This window comes from Musa acuminata, chromosome BXJ3-8, assembly GCF_036884655.1.
Source record: "Musa acuminata AAA Group cultivar baxijiao chromosome BXJ3-8, Cavendish_Baxijiao_AAA, whole genome shotgun sequence".
Taxonomy (NCBI): domain Eukaryota; kingdom Viridiplantae; phylum Streptophyta; class Magnoliopsida; order Zingiberales; family Musaceae; genus Musa; species Musa acuminata.
This window is the reverse complement of record NC_088356.1, coordinates 37497574-37515568: the sequence shown is the minus strand read 5'-3', so window position 1 is coordinate 37515568 and position 17995 is coordinate 37497574. Positions and strand designations below refer to the sequence as shown.

General features: G+C 40.6%; 1 non-coding gene and 1 pseudogene across 1 annotated transcript; one reads left to right on the top strand and one right to left on the bottom strand.

Moving 5' to 3' along the window:
- Nucleotides 1-5530: 5530 nt before the first annotated feature.
- LOC135644182 (sphinganine C4-monooxygenase 1-like) lies at nucleotides 5531-7142 on the top strand (annotated as a pseudogene).
- A 927-nt stretch (nucleotides 7143-8069) lies between these two features.
- TRNAI-AAU (transfer RNA isoleucine (anticodon AAU)) lies at nucleotides 8070-8143 on the bottom strand. Its single transcript has one exon. It is a non-coding gene; the product is annotated as a tRNA-Ile (tRNA).
- Nucleotides 8144-17995: the final 9852 nt, after the last annotated feature.

The following is a 17995-nucleotide window of genomic DNA, read 5'->3' as shown; positions in this document are numbered from 1 at the left end:
TAACAACCTTAAGATTGAGCTTCTTCTCTTTTCATATCTCATATGATGTAGACACTACCGACTTAATTGGAACTCTGTTCAGAAGGTAAGCTGTAGTCTCTAGTGCACATCCCTAGAATGAGATGGGTAGGTCAGCGAAACTCATCATGGACCGTACCATATCTAATAGCGTACGATTTCTCCTTTCAGATACATCATTGAGCTGAGGTGTATAAGGAGGTGTCCATTGGGATAATATCCCATAGTCCTCGAAGAACTGAGTAAACTCTGTACTTAAGTACTCACCTCCTCGATCTGATCGAAGAGTCTTGATACTCTTTCCAGTTTGGTTCTCCACTTCATTCTAATACTTTTTGAATTTCTCAAAGACATCAGACTTGTACTTCATTAAGTACACATATCCATACCTTAAGAAATAATCAGTAAAAATCATGAAGTAGGAGTAACCACCAATGGCATTAATTTGACATGGGTCCACATAAATCACTATGTATGAGTTCTAGCAACTCAGTGGTTCTCTCTCAAGTTCCACTAAATGGAGAGTTGGTCAATTTTTCACGAAGGCAAGGCTCGCAAGTTGCATTTGACTCATAGTCGAATGGATCTAGATATCCATCATTTAGCAACTTTTGAATCCTTCCCTCATGGATGTGACCTAGCTTACAATGATATAGGTAAGCATTGTTCACCTCATCTCGTTTTCGCTTAGACATACTTACATTCATGATATATAGAGTAGTGTCTAACATAAATAGACTATTATGAAATGTTCCTTTCATGTTGATTTTATCATCTAATAATATCGAACAACAATTGTTCTGAAAAACTAATTTATATCCACTAATTGTCAAACATAAAATGGAGATAATGTTTTTGATAATTGAAGTAACAAAATAACATGCATCTAATGCAATAAAAGCTCCATCAGGCAGATGTAGGATGACCTCGCCAATAGCTACTACAACAACTTTTGCTCCATTGCCCATCTTGAGGTCCATCTCGTCTCTCTCTAGTCTCCTAGGCCTTGCTAGAATCTGCAACGAAATGCATATATGATAAGCACTACCGGTATCCAATACCCATGTGTTATCATAAGAGTTTGACAAATGAAGACTAATCGTGAATATACCTGAAGCTTCTCCAAGCTTCTGTTTCACCTTCTCTGCAAGGTACTCTTTGCAGTTCCACTTCCAATGCCCATCTTTGCCACAGTGGAAGCACTAGTCTTTCTCCTTTGCCGGGTCTTTCTTAGCAACCTTTGCTTTACCTGGTCTGCCCTTGCCCTTACCCTTCTTAAGGGACTTTTCTACTTTCCTTTTCTTTCTTGTCTCATCAGTGTAGAGAACTGGCTTCTCTTTCTTAATAGTACTCTCTGCCTCCCTTATTATATTGAAGAGCTCTGGGAGAGTCACCTTAAGCTTATTCATATTAAAATTCATTATGAACTATGAAAAGGAATCTAGCAGGGACTGAAACATAATGTCCACACATAAGTTATCCTCTAAGACCATTCCTAGTCCTATGAGTTTCTCTATCCACTCGATCATCTTTAAGACATAGGTCTGAACCAGTGTCCCATCAGTTATCTTAGCATGGAAGAGGCTCTTGGATATCTCATATCGTTGGTCCTTCCCTTTTCCTCAAACAATTTATGGACATGTAGGAGAATGAATTTGGCATCTATCTTTGGATGAGATTTGAGAGATTAGTTTCATGCTAGCATGACTTAATCTCCTATGCCAAAGCCAAGCACCATCATTCAAAACTGAAAAACATATTTTATTATAAAGATCATCAATGTCAATAGTATATACATTATTTTGTTTTAGGGCAATCATAGAGGTGTTTTTGTGTGGTTGTTCAATAATGCAAGCATTGGATTCAAATCTAATGACATATCCTTTATCACATAATTAACTAATGCATAAAAGATTATGCTTTAAGCTATCAACCAATAATACATCTTTAATTAAAAAGTTAGATTTATTACCTATGGTTCATTTACCAATGATTTTACCTTTGTTGTTGTCTCCGAAGGTGATATACCGTTCGTCTAGGTTAGTGAGCTTAGAGAATTGAGATGGATCTCTAATCATGTGTCTTGAGCATCGATTATCAAGGTACCATCTCTTGCTCCTAGCTTATGATGGTAAACATTTCTACAAAAAAGGATGATTTTTCGGTACCCATTTGACCTTGGGTGCCTCAAAAATCAATCGACTAAACTTATCATTTTGTATAGAGTTCTTTACGGTTCCTTTAGGAATTCAAATCAATTTATATGGACTATATCTCTTAAACGAACATTTATAAGCAATATGTCCAAAGTTTTAACAAAAGTTACATTTGTTTTAGAGTGAAACATATAAAGTTGGGCCTTTAACAAAGATGGTTGGATTTTTATGAGTGTTACTCACAAAGTCAATTCCATATCTTCTATGAACATGATTCTTACTTGCAAGGATTATGTTTATGGATTTGCTACCTATTTCAAATTTTTCTAAGGTTTCATGTAGTTGTAAATTCTCTTTTTTTTCTAATTTATCACATTTTATGCAAGAAGCTAAAATATCATCATTCTTAATTTTTAATATATCTAAATCACTAACAAGAGAAGCATGCTCTTTTTTTAATAGTTTATACTTTTAACTAACTAATTTACATTCATCAAATAAATCATGAAAAGCACTTAAAAACTCATCAAAAGATAAATTTACATCTATAAAACTATTTACCTTATCTCCAATAGACGTGCGTAGTTGGTGATCTCCTTGTCGGTTGGCTCCTTATTTTTGGATGCACTTGGGTCATCCTAGGTTGCTTTAAATATTTTCTTCTTCTTTGGTTGCTTCTTCTTCACTTAGGGACATTCATTTTTGAAGTGTCCTGGCTTCTTGCATTCGTAGCAAATGATTTATTCTTTCTTGGGTTCAATTTTATTTTTAATATCATTTTTAAATTTATTTCTTTTTATAAATTTTTTGAACTTTCTTGTCAAGAGTGCCAAGTCATCATCATAGTCCTCATCACTTGAATTTTCTTTCAAGTGGTCTTTATGAGCTCTTAGAATCATATCCTTCTTATCATTTGGAAGGTTGTTCTCAAGCTCTTCATGGGCATTGCAAGTCATCTGATAGGTTATTAATGACCCGATAAGTTCTTCGAGAGGAAAATTATTCAAATCCTTGGCCTCTTGAATAGCCATTACTTTAGGGTCCCAACTCTTTAGAAGAGAGCTTAATATTTTATTAATAAGTTCAAAGTTCAAAAACCATTTGCTAAGAGCTTTTGAACTTTTGACGACATCCATAAAACGGGTATATATTTCAACAATAGTTTCACTTGGCTTCATCAGAAATAATTCTTAAGTATAAACTAAAAGATTTATCTTGGACTCCTTTACTCTACTAGTACTTTCGTGAGTGATTTCGAGTGTGTGCCAAATATCGAAAGTCATTTCACAAATAGACACTCGATTGAACTTATTTTTATCTAAAACGCAAAATAATGCATTCATAGCCTTGGCATTTAAAGTGAAAGTCTTCTTTTCCAACTCATTCCAATCATTCATTGGAAGAGAAGATATTTAAAAATCATTTTCCACGATGTTCCATAACTCAAAATCCATAGAAATTAGAAAAATCCTCATTCTAGTCTTCCAATATGTGTAATTCGTCCCATTGAACATGTGTGGATGTGTAATTGAGTGATCCTCTTGATTGTCGGAAAATGTCATCTCTCTTGGGTTTCAAACCAAAATGAGAGTGACCAAGCTCTAATACAAATTGTTAGGATCAAGAGCAATACTAAGAGGGGAGGGGATGGTGAATTAGTGCAGCAGAAAAATCATTGATTTTGTAATATATTCATTCGTTAAAAATCGATCTCGGAAAGTGCTTGACTTTAGAGTAAATGAACTAGCAATTAACTTAGAAAGTAATAGTAGTAATAAAAAGTAGAATGGAAATTAGCACACCGGAATTTATAGTGGTTCGATCGTTGTGGCCTGCATCCACTTCTGATTCCTCCTCCGTTGAGGTCACCGGCGTCCATTAATGGTCTTCCTTCAATGGGTGAAGACCAACCACCCTCTTTTATAGCACTTTCTCCTTTTCACGGGTTTAGGAGATAACTCTTACAAGCCTCACACCTCTCTTGAATGATCACAAGACTTAGAAAGGGAGGAGGGCTCTTAGCTCTTTTACAATACTTTTAACACCCCAAGACTTTAAGATATTGTTCACACATTCATGCCCTTTCATACAAAAAAGGGTGCGGTATTTATAGGCCATAATGGTTTCAAAATTGGAGTCAAAAAGTGTCTCATCCTAGATTTCTAGGGTAATGACGGTACTACCATCATTATTGGGCGATACTACCACCTGCAAACTGATACTGGGTGGTACCACTGCCTAATAGAGCTTGGAGACAGAGCTCTGGCGGTACCACTGCTTGACAGTTAATTTCCGATGAACTTCCAACGAACTCTCAATGAACTCCCAAAGAACTCTCGGCAAGCTCCCGACAACTCTCAGCGAGCTTCTGCCAAACTTCCGGCACATCGTCCGAATCTTCGACGTATCGTCTGATCTTTGACTCCAGCCCAACATCTACTTTATGCCTACATTGCTATTATAGTTAATTTTACAACACTTATCTCAACATATGGATTAAATCAATAATTTACTAATTGATTTCATCATCAAAATTCAAGATTCAATAGTATCTTACAGGCCAAATGCTACTAAATCCATGATAAACTTGAAGCGGCACAACAATGCTAACTCACTCTTCTCACGGTCTACACTAACTCTAATAATATAGTCAACATGCTATTTAACTAAGCAAATATCCCTTGGGCTCTCTACCTAATCTGCCATGATATCTTTAGCATAACTGTTGAAGTGCAAGTCACCCAATGGAGGCACATTAACATATCAATAATATTTTTTTCTCATAATCTAGAAAATTTTTATAGACAAAATAATGTTATTTTTGAAGAAATGTCTTATCTCCTAATATTCTGTATGCGAACTCTTTAAATTAATATATTTTTCTATTATTTCATAAAAAAAAGTTGGGGGGTTCTCTTAATCTTTAGGCATGGTTCAAACAAAAACTAACTCCAAATGAAAGAATATTATTTATTAAGATTTGTGTTGACTTCCTCGAATTCCAATTGATCACTAATCTTTTGGTCACATCAATATTAAACTGTGGCATGCGAGTCCAAGTTCAATTGGTCGAGTCCTTGATTTGAATTGATCAAATCGAATTGAATACCATATGCCTCCATCTTCCACATATGCTTTCCAAGGCCAACATGAGACATTCGAATAACTTCACATTCATGCAAAAACATGTGAATGCTACGCATAACTTTTTTCTCTCGTGACTTGGAGACCTTAATAGTCAAGCTTGTCCAATTCCCATTCGTCATTGTTTTTGAAGACTGCAATCCCAAGTCAATATGCCATTCTATAAGAAAGAGATCAAACCCTTGGTCATGGTGCATGTCATGCTTTTCGCCATGGCTTTCGCAGATGAGGTGTTGTACACCTTTTTCACCATCGTAGTCTATTGGGTGTACTTGGGAATCTACATCTTGCTCGATGATCTAGAGGAGTACAGACTGCGCACCAAGGATGAAGAGAAGGCGAAGAACATCATCTCCAAATGAACCGTCATCAAAGGCGTCCTATTGCAGCAAGGTGTCTAAATTATTGTTTCCCTTCTCCTGTTCACTATAAGTAACACTCCCTTCACCGATTCGTATTTATTTCAAATTATCGATCGTCTTCCATCATCTTTCATGTATTACCAAATCATCACGTTTATATGATCTTTTCAATCAATTTTCGTATATCACCAAACCAAGATAATGATATAATTGATATATGGATTCTTGTAGTAAAGCATTGTCCCTCGTTTTTATATTTTTTTCTTCATATTTCCCACCATATCTCTAACCAGCTAATACACAACTCCGGTTCAATGGATCATAGTTGAACTAGTCCAATTCATATAAAAACATTATAACTGATATAAAAATATTTTTATTTAATTATTTTTGTTCCTAAATCAATATTGATATTTATTTAAAATTATATTTTTTGTATAATTTTATTAAGTTTGAAGTCAATTTATCTCAATTATAATATTTTTAAATATGTTTATAATATTTCGATGAAGGTGCCAAAAACAAGGTAATAACAATGTGAATCTTGGCTTAGACAGATTCATCCTATTGTCCGATCCATAGGTAGTAATTCTTTTGTTTCAACTGTCTCCCTTATGATGTTTTCATTGAGCATCAATATACTCCAAATTACTTCGGGCATCAATATAGTCTAAATCACCTAGCCAGAATAGTACATAAGAGGACTAATATGACGTTGAGTCCACATGACATATCCTCTAGCTCAATTTTAGTTGAGCTCCATGTCAATCTTAATACCATTGGTTACGACTTGAGCTTATGAAACAGGTGATACATTAATTTGCATGTTGTGAGCGACGAGAGCGGGATAGCGAAGCCACAGCCGTCGCCGGTGGTGATCGCCGCCCAGTTCTTGGCGGGTATGTTGGTGCTCGACACATGGCAGTGCTTCATGCAGACGTACATGCACGCGAACAAGTCCGTGTACAAGCACGTGCAGTCGAAGCACCACACGCTGGTCGTCCCCTACGCCTTCGGCGCGCGGTACAACCATCCACTGGAGGATCTGCTACTCGACACCGTCGGCGGCGCGCTCGCCTTCTTCGTCTCCGGCATGACGCCGCGGACGGGCTTCTTCTTCTTCTCCTTCGCCACCGTGAAGACGATGGACGACCACTGCGGGCCGCCTTCCTCGTCTCCGGCATGACGCCGCGGACGGCCGCCTTCTTCTTCTCCTTTGCCACCGTGAAGACGGTGGACGACCACTGCGGGCTGTGGCTCCCGGACAACCTGCTGCATGCGTTCTTCAGCAACAACAGCGCCGACTATGACGTCCACCACCAGCTTAACGGCAGCAAGTACAACTTCTCGCAGCCCTTCTTTGTGATGTGGGATAGGATTATGCGAACCTACATGCCCTGCTCGCTGGAGACGAGGAAGGAGGGGAGGGTTCGAAGCCGGGCCGATCAAACCCAAGAGCTAATGGATCCATCCATATCTTGCGTTTAAGATTCTCGTGATTAAAGGTGCCCGCCGTGTTCTGATTCGTGTTGTATTGGTTGCAAATATGAAGCAAATAAAAGGCAAATTTCTTTTTTTTTTTGTAATAGAAATTTTAAATGGAAACATGAAATGTGGATTTTTTATTATATTTTAATCTTAAGAATATTTTATGATTAATGATTAAGAGGAATCTAGATTATTTATTTATTTATTTATATGTTTTCATATTTTTGATATAATAAGTTTATCTATAATTTTTAATATCGTTCTTTAAGAGCCACGTGATTAAAGGTGTTTCGCGTTCAGATTCGTGTTGCATTTGTTGCTAATGTGAAGTAAATAAAAGGGAACTTTATTATTTTTTTCTGTGATAGAAAATTTATGGTTTATAATTGATGATAGGATGAAATTGTCAATGCAATGGAAACTTGACAAGTGGATGATTTTTATTATATTTTAGTTTGAAAAAAAATAAAAGGTTCTGAAGAAGATGTTTTGATTAATGATTAAGATCGTATGAATCTAGATTATTTATTTGTTTGTAGATTTTTTTTTTATTTTAAATATAATAAGTTTATTTATATTTTTATTGTATTTTAATTTGAAGAAAAACAAGATGTTTGGATTTGATCAAGCAGATTGGAAGCTTCGACATTCACAGTTGATGTTTGGATCAATTGGTAAGATTGTCCGAATCTATATTTTTATTTATTTATTCTTTATCTATTAAGTTTATTTATAACTTTTAAAATATTAATACAAATATTCTGTAATCAAGCAGATTCGAAGCTTCACCAACTGTGATCGTTTAACACCGAGTTACATTGTTAATAAGATATTTTGTTTTACCAAACTATATTTATTAAAATATATATTATTATATTAATAAAATAGAAATTAAAACTAATGGCCCATGCAGGTTTCGAACCTGCGACCTTCGCGTTATTAGCACGACGCTCTAACCAACTGAGCTAATAGGCCAATATGTTTTATTTTTAAGTTAATTTTATTAATCTAATATTAATATAGACTACTACATGTCTACGTTTTAATATCATTATTTTTACAATATTTTATTTATTTAGTTATTAATTTTTATCTCACCTCGAATGAGCTAATAGATCGATATATTTCTTAAATAAATAATAATTCCTCAATTATTTTTTGGTTTGATTAAAATGTAACTTAATTTGATATTTTTAAAATTATATTTTTGTATATCCCATTAAGCCAAAACCAACTAAGTTCATTTTGTAAATAAAAAGTATAATGATTGTTGTTTTCAATAGATTGAAAATTTTAATATATTATTTATATAATAATATATTTAAATTACAATTTTTTATTAGCCATGACGTATGCGTTTTTTTAGCATCAAATTTACTAACTCGAGGTTGGTTGCCCTATGACAAGAGGGAGGAACGACCCAACTCGATTTGGGCTCGATGATGGACAATGCGTGTGATCCTGAGAAGCTAAGAATGGTCGGAGAAGGAATAAGGCGCAATAAATTTGGATTTTGATTGATCACTTAATGTATTATCCGAAATCTCGTAAAAAATTGATATCGAGGTTGCCTGACCCTTATCCATCTGATGGTCAAAGTTAGTATTGTATGATATATATCGAAAATAAGGATGTGGAAGAGCTCGAGAAATTATGAAAAGAGGGTATTTAAACCCAATCACTTGTGACAGTTTTAACCGTTTGGTAGTTATAAGAAGGCATAACCACATACTAAGATGGCAATTGAGGTGGAACAACCTTCAATGAAATGGATTAACCACTCATTATGGTGGCATAATATATGTTGATGTGACTCAACCATCTATCGAGGTGGTATAGCGTTTGTTAATATGGCTCGACCACTTAAAAATGTGGCATAGCATCTACTTATGTAGCTCAACCACTTGTCAAGGTGGCGTAATATCTATTGACATGGCTCAATCAATTGTTATGCTAGCATGTTGCCTAATTGTTGAAGTTGTGACCTTCATTGATGAGGTGGAGGTGTCCATGTGTTGGTCCTTGGGCAGTCCACATTATTCATATCACATGTCCCCTCATTGTGTTTCATCGTGGAAGGCTTTTCAAACGAAATGCAATATGCATACCTCTTAGGAGAGGATTGGCCATAGACCAAGTGTTGTTATGCTAGGTCTCAATCGGTTATACTTTGAGTCTAACCTATCAATGTTAGGTTGGGAGATTTTTAGCACGCTTGACCCGTCCACATTGCAAAAAAAACCGAATGATGATCGTTAGGTTAGTGAGACTTTTGTCGATCAACTACGATAATACTGACCCACTCAGATCGGGTAGGGAGAACTTTACATCCTATCAAACTGCCTACTCAGGGAAAGTGGGGCCTACGATAGAGCTGGAGAAATCACATTGAACTAATATGATTGATTGTAGTAATTCCCTTTTTTTTTCTCCTAATTTGTCCACATTAGGAAGAAATCTCTTGGAGTTTTGTTACGCCCATATTGGGCATATTTTCTACATCTGGTTCTGCTTACATTAGCAAGATATTAGTTAGCACCACCTACTTTTATTTCTCTCGACCTCCTAATTTACCCTGTTTTTAGGGTTATATAAGGTGCCTCTAAGATAGAAATGGTGAGCTCCTAAGGTGCCACATATACGAAGATTGAGGTTGGTAAAGGTTTCCCAACCTGATCCCTACGATATCAAGTTAGTGACTCAAGGTGTATAAGTGCAAGTCCAAATAATCCCCCTTTTCTCTATGTTAAAAGTGAGTTTTTATAACTAATTGTAAAGAGTAAGAAGGATGCTTCCAATTACCTTTCTGATCATAAATGCACCTCGAACACATTTGGCCTTATGCCTCTATTATTGTAAATTTCTCTTTATGTGGCTCAGGTTTTCTTGAATTACGTACTTCAGGCACATTTAGCCTTGTGCCTACACTATGATGAATTTTTCTTTATGTGGATCAGGCTTTCCTGACTCATGTACCTTAGACACATTTAGCCTTATGCATTTATTGTGGTTGATTTCTCTTCACTCGAGTCAGGTATTCCCAAGCACATTTGGCCTTGTGCCTTTGCCATGGTGGATTTCTCTCCATGTAGGTTGAGTTTTTTCGAATCATGCCTCGGGTACATTTGACCTCGTGCCTCCATCGTGACAGATTTCTCTTCACGTGGGTCAGGTTTTTCAGACTCGCACCTCGAGCATATTTGGCCTCATGCCTATGCCATGATGAATTTCTCTTCATGCAAGTCGGGTTCTCCCGACTCACAGGCCTTAGGCACATTTGACATTATGCCTCCGTCATGATGGATTTCTCGTCATGTGGGCTAGGTTTTCTCGATTCCTTGTGTTAGGATCGAGAGCACTAAGAGGGGGGGGTGAATTAGTGCAGCGGAAATCTTACAGCGATTAAAACCAAAAGCTGCGTTCATTCAATAAAAACTATTATGATGCAAAAGCTAATTCTCAGTTTGCGTCTAAACGCAGATTTACGTCTAAACTCAGATTTACGTCTAAACGCAATTTTACGTCTAAACGCAGATTTACGTCTAAACGCAGATTTACATCTAAACGCAGTTTTACGTCTAAACGCAGATTTACGTCTAAACGCAATTTTACGTCTAAACGCAGATTTACGTCTAAACTCAGATTTACGTCTGAACGCAGTTTTACGTCTAAACGCAGATTTACGTCTAAACGCAGTTTTACGTCTAAACGCAGATTTACGTCTAAACTCAGTTTGCGTCTAAACACAGTTTGCGTCTAAGCGCAGTTTACGTCTAAACGCAGTTTGCGTCTAAACGCAGTTTGCGTCTAAACGCAGATGACAGTTTGCAGTTCTAAATGAAATCAAGACGTAAATGTAAACTGCACAGAACCTTGTTCGTAAAAGCGCAGAAGACAGTTTGCAGTTGTAAATGAAATCAAGACGTAAACGTAAACTGCACAGAACCTTGTCCGTAAAAAAAAAGCGCAGAAGACAGTTTGCAGTTGTATGTGAAATCAAGACGTAAATGTAAACTGCACAGAACTCATTCGTAAAAGCGCAGAGAGACAGTTTGCAGTTTGTAGATGGAATCAAGACGTAAACGTAAACTGCACAGAATTCGTTCGTAAAAGCGCAGAGAGCAGTTTGCAGTTTGTAAATGGAATTAAGACGTGAACGTAAACTGCACAGAACTCGTTCGTAAAAGCGTAGAGAGCAGTAGCTATGTAGGAGGTTTGCAGTAATGATAAAGTGCTCAAAATAAACGCAAACCAGAGATTTAGAGTGGTTCGGTCAGTCTTGACCTACTCCACTTTTGGCTTCCTCCACCGATGAGGTTACCGACGTCAACTAGAGGCCTTCCTTCAATAGGCGAAGGCCAACTACCCTCTTACAGATTCACTCCTTTTGACGGGCTTAGGAGACAACCCTTACAGATGTTTTCTCTCCTCTCTTTACAACTCAAACTTGAAGAACAGAAGGAGGAGGAAAACTAGCAGTTTTGAGCTCTAAGAACCACTGAAAAGATCAAGATTTCGGGTTGAGTTCTTTCTATCTCAGTGCTGAATGGGTGGGGTATTTATAGGCCCCAACCCAGTTCAAATTTGGAGCTCAAAACGATCAAATCCCGGAATTCCGGGATCAAGCGGTTGCACCTCTTGACTGGAGAGGTTGCACCGCCTGGCAGAGCTTGAAGACCGAGCTCAGGCGGTGCCACCTCTCTGCCAGGGAGGTTGCACCGCCCAGTCTTGCTCGAAGACTGAGCTCAGGCGGTGCCACCGCTCTGTCAGGGAGGTTGCACCGCCCAGTCTAGCTCGAAGACTGAGCTCAGGCGGTGCCACCTCCCGGCTGGGGAGGTTGCACCGCCCAGTCTCGCTGGACGGCCTAGCCCAGGCGGTGCCACCTCATGGCCTGGGCGGTTGCACCTCCTGGTGCAATCAGGGTCCGAATGGTTCATTCCATTCGGCCCAATTTCAGTCTTTCAGGGGCCCAATTGCCCCAAGATTAAGCCAATGGGATCACCTCCCATTTTCCAACTTAATCAACGTGCTAACTACGATTAAATCTAAGACAATTTCTGCAGCTTTGCTTCGGTGCGTCAATCGCTCTTTCCGGCGAGTTTCCGGCGAACTTCCGTCGATCATCCGATGAACCCTCGGTGATGCTCCTGCGGACTTCCGGCAAACTCCTGGACTTTGCGACGATCCACTTGGCAAGTTCCGACGAGCTTCGCTTGGCAAGCTTCTGGACTTCTCGGATCTGTTCTCGCAGAACCTCCGACGACCGTCCGAACTTCCGTCGAACTCTCGAACTCCCAACGTGATCATGAACTTGACTCCGGCGCAACTCCTGCTGCTTGTCTATCTTTCATCGTAGTTAATCCTGCACACTTAAAACAAAACTTTGATCGAGATAATTAATCCTAAGCAATTAACCAAGTTGTCCGGCATGTCATTAGTCCCTCGACGCTTCGTCCAATTCTTCGGCGCATCGTCCTTTCCTGCAGCCTATTGCCCAATCGGCCAGTTGACTCCGCAACTCCGATATCCTTGGCACAATACCCGCTCTTCTTGGCCCGATGCCCGAGTCCACGGCCCGAAGCCTTCTGTCGATACGTCGACCGATCCACCGGCCCGACGTCCAATCTTCTGACATGTTCCTCCGGTACAACATGATGTTCCTGCTTTAATTGTCTCATCCTGATCAAAGCATCCTGCGTCACTCAAAACGCATATTAAATCATAAACATATATCAAGTAGTTTCATCATCAAAATACGAGATTCAACACCTTGGAGTATAACCTAAATCTCATATCATTTTACTTCATCTATCTTTTTAATCCACTATAACCTTGTGATTGTGATCCTCTATGGACATGAATATACATTCCTTGAAGAGGAAGATTCCTGGCTCCTCTTTGGGCATGGCGATAGCCTCTTTGGCCTCAGCCACTATTTGTGAGTCATCGCTCAAGGCTTCGAGTCTGACTTAATATAACTACCCTGGTAGCACTGACAAGCCGAGATATTAGCAAGATATTAGTTAGCGCCACCTACTTTTATTTCTCCCGACTCACAAGCCTTAGGCACATTTGACATTATGCCTCCGTCATGATGGATTTCTCGTCATGTGGGCTAGGTTTTCTCGATTCCTTGGGGTATAACCTAAACCTCATATCATTTTACTTCATCTATCTTTTTAATCCACTATAGCCTTGTGATTGTGATCCTCTATGGACATGAATATACATTCCTTGAAGAGGAAGATACTTGGCTCCTCTTTGGGCATGGCGATGGCCTCTTTGGCCTCGGCCACTATTTGTGAGTCATCGCTCAAGGCTTCGAGTCTGACTTAGTATAACTACCATGGTAGCACTGACAAGTCGAGAAAGAAGTAGAAGGTTATCATGAGAAAGGTGCTTCGCCCCCAAAGGGGTGGGGAACCCGAGGAGCTAGGTCTAGAGAAGGAGCCTCCTACCTTCATAGCATTGGCACCTTCAAAGGGTCCTCGAAGTTCCTGATCTTATTCAAGGAAAAGAGGGGATAGGTCAAGGTCGATGTTTGACTTATGCAAGGGTAAGCCCTTGTTGTTCACAGCTATATAAATAGATGACATGTCAGACTTGGCCCTATGAGCTCCACTACAACCGAGATGGGAGGGTTTGCGTGAGGAGCAGAAGGTGTAGAGTGTGTTGGGAAATCTTGGGAGCGACATCACATGCATAACGGAAAAACAAGAAAACAAAATCCCTAATTTCCTAAAAAGATGTTCGTCGTCGTGGAAGATTGGTGTGCAAAAATCCACGAAACAAACTGAGTATAGAATAGATTATGTTACCTAGGGAGATCGTATATCCCTGTTTCCTTGCAGATCTCTAGGAGAGGGTGAAGAAGGTCAAACGTCCTCCTCTCTAGTGGTGATTCACACAGCAGGGCTACGACGATGCTTCTCAAAACTCCAGGCCTACTCTGAGGTGGAGAGAGGGAGGAGAATAGGAGAGGCAAGTAAAAGCTCTAGTCTATGAACCATTGAATCCCTCCTATTTATAGAGGTCCCCTGTTAAACCCTAATGGATCCTCCCTAGTGGGTATTGGATCTGCATCTAATTACCCAAGCTATTTAGATTAGTGAATCTCTATCCAATAATGTCTCATGGGCTCTTATTGGATCTCGTCCATGGGATCCAATAATTCAAGGGCTTATTGGATATCCAATAAGATAGGGGCTCCAGTGGATATCTAATATCCGAACCTCTACTTCTCGTAATACCTACCATATGTGTGTGACCCTCTAGGCCCAATATCGAGTTGGTCATGAGTCATACCTGTCATAACTCCTTCTAACTCAATGAATTATTATCTCTATAATAATTCACTTGACTTATCGACTACGAATGTACTAGGCCACTACGTCGTAGTCCCTAGATGATATAGGGGAATCCAATCCATTAGACCTGTCCGTCCTCAGTTATCGTATACCTATAGTCCCTCATCCATATAATATCCCAGAGATCGTATATCGGGCATGGTGCTATCAGACCTATACGGTTTCTTCTCGAATCTCGCTCTAATCGGATTCTCCCAAAGAACTCTTTCTCTCTCAATCCGAATGACCCTGGCTAGGAATTTGTCTGAGCAAGAACACATAAGATATTCCTCTCATGATGCCGAGAATGGATGATCCTCTATCGACACTCAATAGCCCTTGTAAGGTCGACTACCACTCCCAATGATCAACTGTACTAGATCTAGAACATCCAAACCTATAAGTCTGGTATCAAAGAGTGGAGCACTCATACAAGACATCCTTGGTGTCTCAAGTCTAAGGACCAAATATACCACTAGGACTACAGAATCGCTGTCTGACAATAAGGCATTATTAAGCATCCAACATTCCATAAGCGGATCAATCAGTGAACTCATTCTCCAATGAGCACCTGTACTGTATGCTAGTCATAGGTGCCCAGCAAGCCAATCACGTGAGTGATGGCACATGTGACTTGATAAAGAATCTTTTTGCTTATTATATTTTGGCATATATCACTTGGATATCCGACGGAGTCCTTGTCTTATTAGATATCCAATATGCCCATGAATTATTGGATCCCATGGATGAGATCCAATAAGAGCCCATGAGAGATTATTGGATAGAGATCCAGTAATCTAAAAGGCTTGGGTTATTGGATGCAGATCAGAGCAGGCTTGGAGTTTTAAGGAGCGTCGTCGCAGCCCTGCTATGTGGATCACCGCTAGAGAGGAAGACGCTTGACCTCCTTCACCCTCTCCTAAGGATCTGCAAGGAAACAGGGATATACCATCTCCCTAGGTAACACAATCTACTCTATACGTAGTTTTTCAATTTCGCAGATTTTACGCACCAATCTTCGCATGACGATGAACATCTCTTTGGGAATCGGGGATTTTGTTTTCTTGTTCTTCCGCTGCGCATGTGATGTCGCCCCCAAGATTTTCCAACACTGTATCCCTAATGTCCCCACACGAGCAGCTATGAGACCAGCTGCATCCATCATATGGATGGGTATATAGCACACCAATCTATCCGGTTATCATGATGTTCCTCTCGAGTAACCTATGACCGGGATTATTTAGGATTTGTGTTTAAAGGTAAATCGATCTCATTATCGTGATCTCACCATGATCCGATTCCCATTGCACAGATCCAAGGACATCACAATATATACATGCATATATGTAATAGTTAATATAAAGTGATAAATGCCAAAATATAATAAGCAAAAAAATTTTATTAGGACCCTTTTTCTGAGCTTTTGAATAATGTTTATTGAGTCCATTTAGTTTGGTTGTTTATTGAGTTGTTTTGGTTCAATTAGAGACAGGTAGAGGTTTATTTAATATTTATTTATTATTAGAGTTCAAGTCCAAGTGGACTTTGGGTGGAATGCTATAAATAGTGATATAATCCTTTCTTTTCGAAATCAATCAATCAATCAATGAAATGTTATTCCACTCTATGGCCAAATCCTAGAAGGTCGATCCCCTCGAAGTGATCAAGGAGGGCCGATCCCCTCGAAGCGATCATTATCATTTCCTTTTCTCCCATTTCTTCGATGATAAGATCGTAGGGTCTTATCATTTGGTATTAGAGCGATGATAAGACTTTAGGGTCTTATCATTTGGTATTAGAGCGATGATAAGACTTTAGGGTCTTATCATTTGGTATCAGAGCATCCCCATTTCTTCTATTTCTTCTACGATCTTCCATTTCTTCTACGATAAGACCTTAGGGTCTTATCATTTGGTATCAGAGCATCCCCATTTCTTCGATTTCTTTTACGATAAGACTTTAGGGTCTTACCATTTGGTATCAGAGCGACGATAAGACTTTAGGGTCTTACCATTTGGTATCAAAGCGGCGATCCTTAGCGTTCTCACTACAGTATTGCCGTAGCTATAAAAAAAAAAAAAAGAAAGAAATTTATGTGAGGAAGGGTGAAGCCAGTAGCCACGAACGTCGATTTTTCTCAACCAAGAAGGAACCTTTGCGTCTTGGTCAACGACCATCTGCTCCTTCTCCACCACCATCGCTACTACCCAGCCAGCAGTCGCCACCACCGTCGCTGCCCCCTTGCTGCAGTTATCTTCATCTTCAGAAAAAAAAAAAAAAGAAGAAGAAGAAGAAGAAGAAGCCGCAGCCACCCCTGCTTCCCCTGCCGGACCCCTGCTTCCGGCCAGCCCACCCGCTGTCGTTGCTTCCTGACGGAGGGACCACCACTATCACCGCTGTTGCCCAACCAGTAGCCACCGCCGCCGTTGCCGCTGCCCCCACCCGGCCATCGACCTCTCCTCCTAGCTTCCTCATCTCGCTCGAGTGAGAAGGACTACTGGTGCCATTTCCCAGCCAGCGGATCACCCCATCGCCGCTTATACCGTTGGCAACGCTGCCCTAGTCCACCATTGTGTCGCCCCCTTGGGTCGCAACTGTAGCCACCGGTTGCCGCAGCCCCTCCTTGCAGCGGTTGTAAAAATAGAGCTTCCTTTGTTGCCGTAACCGCTCGTCGATCCCAGCCAGCGGACCACCCCATCGTCGCTTCTACCATCGGCGACTCTGCCCTAGTCCGCCATCGTGCCGCCCCCCCCTCCTTGCAGCGGTTGGAGAAACAGAGCTTCCTCTGATGCCGCAGCCCCTCGTCGATCACAATCGCGCCTCGAGCACCGTCGCCTTCCAACCGACCCACCACCGCTGCCAGCCACCATGCGACGACTACCGCTCACCTCCCAGCCACCGCTCCCCCTGGCTCGGGCGAGAACTACTACTACCACTCCCCCTTGCTCTGCCCCCTTGGTGACCGAAACAGGGCAATCCTCTTGCTGCTGCGAAGCAATCGTCGGTCCTCTTGCTGCTACAAACGCCGGTTGCCACCACCGTCGCCGCTACTGCCCAGCTAGTGATAACGCCGCTCGCCGCTTAGCCTGCCACCATCGATTCCTATTTTCCACTGCAGCCTCAACCTCGGCAATGCCACCACAGCCGCCCTCCAATAGCACACGCAGCAAGCTCTTGTGCGGCCGCTTTAACCTCGGCAACGCACGCACCGACTCCTCTTCTCAACCTCGGTCGCTTCAACGGCACCGTTGTGTCCTTAACCGCACGCGATCGCTCGGCGTCAACAAGGCCTCCTTCCGTAGTGCGGTAGAGATAGAGCAATGCAGCCTTCCATCTGTGCCATCGCAACCACCACAGCGATAGGCCCTTGGCGACGCTGCCCCCAACCGCACCACCATCGCTGCCTCCCAGCCCTCAGTAGTAGCGATCCCTCCACGCAGCGACCATAGCAAGCATCGTTGCCTCCCATGCAGCGAACACA